The sequence below is a fragment of the Trachemys scripta genome, chromosome 2, assembly GCF_013100865.1.
Source record: "Trachemys scripta elegans isolate TJP31775 chromosome 2, CAS_Tse_1.0, whole genome shotgun sequence".
Taxonomy (NCBI): Eukaryota; Metazoa; Chordata; order Testudines; family Emydidae; genus Trachemys; species Trachemys scripta.
The window spans coordinates 47811692-47815158 of NC_048299.1; the positions used below are offsets into that span (position 1 = coordinate 47811692).

The following is a 3467-nucleotide window of genomic DNA, read 5'->3' on the forward strand; positions in this document are numbered from 1 at the left end:
AACAGGTAGTAGGGTTTACAATGTTCTAATAAGAGATTATGCTATTATCATTATCCAGTCAACTTGCACACCACTATTTTGAATTAGTGATAATTCACAGAGAGAGAAAGAAGAAAGCTGAATTTAGAGAATAATTATTAAACAGATTCTTTGTTATTCACTCCAGTCCATAGCACACATCACCATAAACCCAGTAGAATCTGGCCAAGAGAATATTCACCTCAAATTGTCATCTGCTACACTCCCCACCCCCACCACCCCCCGGCCCATTCCCAGTCATGACTATTCAGCAGGTCCGCCCAGAGGGGGGGGCAAGTGGGGCAATTTGCCCCAGGCCCGGAGTATGTCGGAGACTCCCCACACTTCCGTCTTCCCCCATCCCATCCCCCGGCGTCCTGGATGTGGCACGCTGAGGCTCTGGTAGAGGGGGTAAGCGGCATGGTAAGGGAGGGGCCGGACAACCCCCTGACCCCATCCCCCCACAGCCATGACCCCCAGCTCCAAGCCCAGCCCCTCTGAGCCGGACACCCCCATGACCCCATCTCCCCACATCCCTGAGCCCAGCCCCTGTGAGCCGGGCGCCCCCCAACCCAGAGCCCAGCTCCCCCCTGGAGCCCTGGGCAAGCAGCACCACCCCCAGGCAGCGACAGCCCATTTGCACCAACCATCACCATCACCCAGCGAGAGCCCATTATGTAACTGCAAATGTCTACATCTCATTAAAGCATTTAACGTTTTCAAATGTTGGATTTAGTGTATTTTCAAATTATTACAAATTAATTTTTGAATGTATTTCACTGGTTATTTTTTACATTTCCAAATACATGTTACTAGAGTATTGCAACTTTTTTTTATGGAAGGGGCCCCAAAAATTGCTTTGCTTTATACTAATTTGAGAATACACTAAATACATTATTTAAAAACATTAAATGCTTTAATGGTATGTATACCAGCTGCTTAGCTGCAGCGCGCCAGGGCCGCTCCCGGACACGGCGCACTGGGACACCGGGGGATGGGGGAAGACGGATGCAGGGGGAGCCTCCGACATATTCATGGCGGCCCCTGTGGGGCACTGCACCAGCGTCCTTGCCAAGGTGTGTGGGGTGGGCTTTTGACCCCCAGAAGGGATGGGGTTTGCAGCGGAAGGTGCGGTGCTGGAGGGCCAGATTCCACCAGCCAGCCCTTCCTCACAGCTGCTGCTGCAGTGGCCAGGAGAACCAGGCCCTTGTAAATCGCCGGAACCCAGGGCACATTTTGCTCCCCCACTGTTGGCAGCCCTGCCAGGAGCATCCAACAGCATTGCCGGACCCTATGGCAGGGGCGCTGATGCAGGGGGGCAGGGGAGGGTGCTAAAGGGGGCAGCGACATTAAAACATAAAGCACTACCACAGCGGAAGTGTAACGTCAGCCGTGTAAGGGCCGGTACAAGTGGCTGGGTCTTACCAGTATGCTGAACCGGCCCACTTTCACCTCTGGTAATTATGATGTTTATTCTAAATATCAGTGTTGTTAGTTTGCAGAAGCATATTTGGAGCTCAAAGACATAAGTATGGTAGAAACAACACAAGAGGCTAATATTGCGTTTAGAAGACATATAGCAATTCTTCTAATGAAGGAGTCAGGTCATTACTTTCCTACCATGTACTGTTGTCTCATTAGGCACATGTGAAGATAACATGAAGAGTGGAATTATGTCACATAGCAGACAGTTATCTTAATACCCTTAAAGTGGAATATCTCACAGGTTTGGTTCTGTAATGGTGACTATGAACCAATAATATCCTTAAGTACACAAAAATTTGAATCAGGTGAATGATGATTGCTATTGATCGGCCAGCTAAATGAAATTGGCATTTTTAGATACAGGGGCAGTAAACTAAAAATTTGAGAAAATATGAGTCACAAAAAAGGAAAAGATACGTTCAAACCATTGACTGGATTAAAATATTGACATTAATTAATAAATGAAGATTTGCATTTTCAGTTTTGGTCATAATGTATTCATTTCATAACGATATATATATTTTTAAGAAAACGTGGAAGACTACTGCATATACTGCAACCTCGTCAACTGTGAAAAGGAAAGTGAGGATTGCACGATGGTAAGAAACATAGAATTATATGATAAATAAATAACATAAACTGCCTAAGGATCATGATTCTTGTAAAAAAACCACATCAGTAAACATTTTCTTCATGCTGATAGGCATACATATGTTAGGTAATGCTGACATGTAGAAGGAATAGCATGGGTGAATGAAAAGTATGTGTAACATTATAACTTCTGTGAATTCATTTCTTAATTGTTACTTATCAAAGGTACAGTGTGATTCTTGCAAGAGATGGGCACATATGCCCTGCATTACAGAAGGAACCAATCAAGACTACTTGACTGATGCCAAGAAAGAGTACAACTGCAAGAAATGTGCATAGTTCACTTCTTTACCCCCCCCCAAAACAATTTGTTTAAATGCCTCTTGTTCAAAACATAAAGCAACCAAAAGACATTTTTCATGCATATACCAGATTATAATAATAAATGTTTTTTCCATTAAAAAATTGTTCTCTGTATTTGTATCCATGTATATGATGAAAATTGGAAGAGTAAAGTAAAAAAAAACCCTTTTCACGGATTCACACACAAAAAAGTGAAACAGTATGCCTCAATCATGCAATAGATCAACTTGGCACATTAGCCAGGAGGAAGCAGACCAGGAGTGTTTTCCACCACAACCCCATCCCTCCCGTTTTGCAACCATCCCCCAGAGGAAGCAGACCGGGAGTGTTTTCCACCACAACCCCATCCCTCCCGTTTTGCAACCATCCCCCAGAGGAAGCAGATTGGGAGTGTTTTCCACCACAACCCCATCCCTCCCGTTTTGCAACCATCCCTGGACCAGTGACAGGTGCATGAGCAGCCAAGTCATTGGAAATAAGCAAGGAGAAGCCAGTGGAAAAAATGAAATGGGGCCATTGTGGTCTCACCTTGGGCTCAGGGGCAAGCTCCGTTCCCCCAAACCTTACCTCCCTTTTCACGGATTCACACACAAAAAAGTGAAACAGCATGCCTCAATCATGCAATAGATCAATTTGGCACATTAGCCAGGAGGAAGCAGACCGGGAGTGTTTTCCACCACAACCCCATCCCTCCCATTTCGCAACCATCCCCCAGAGGAAGCAGACCGGGAGTGTTTTCCACCACAACCCCATCCCTCCCGTTTCGCAACCATCCCCCAGAGGAAGCAGATTGGGAGTGTTTTCCACCACAACCCCATCCCTCCCGTTTTGCAACCATCCCTGGACCAGTGACAGGTGCATGAGCAGCCCAGTTCTTGGAACTAAGCAAGGAGAAGCCAGTGGAAAAAATTAAAAGGGGCCACTGTGGTCTCACCTTGGGCTCAGGGGCACGCTCTATACCTACAAACCCTACCTCCCCTTTCACGAATGCAATGAAAGTGGCCACTCCG

At 46.1% G+C, this 3467-nt stretch overlaps 1 long non-coding RNA gene across 1 annotated transcript; it reads left to right on the plus strand.

Moving 5' to 3' along the window:
• The first annotated feature begins 1556 nt into the window (after positions 1-1556).
• On the plus strand, positions 1557-2444 carry LOC117871535. Its single transcript, XR_004644265.1, has 3 exons — positions 1557-1622; positions 2032-2102; positions 2320-2444. It is a non-coding gene; the product is annotated as an uncharacterized LOC117871535 (long non-coding RNA).
• The last annotated feature ends 1023 nt before the right edge of the window (positions 2445-3467 follow it).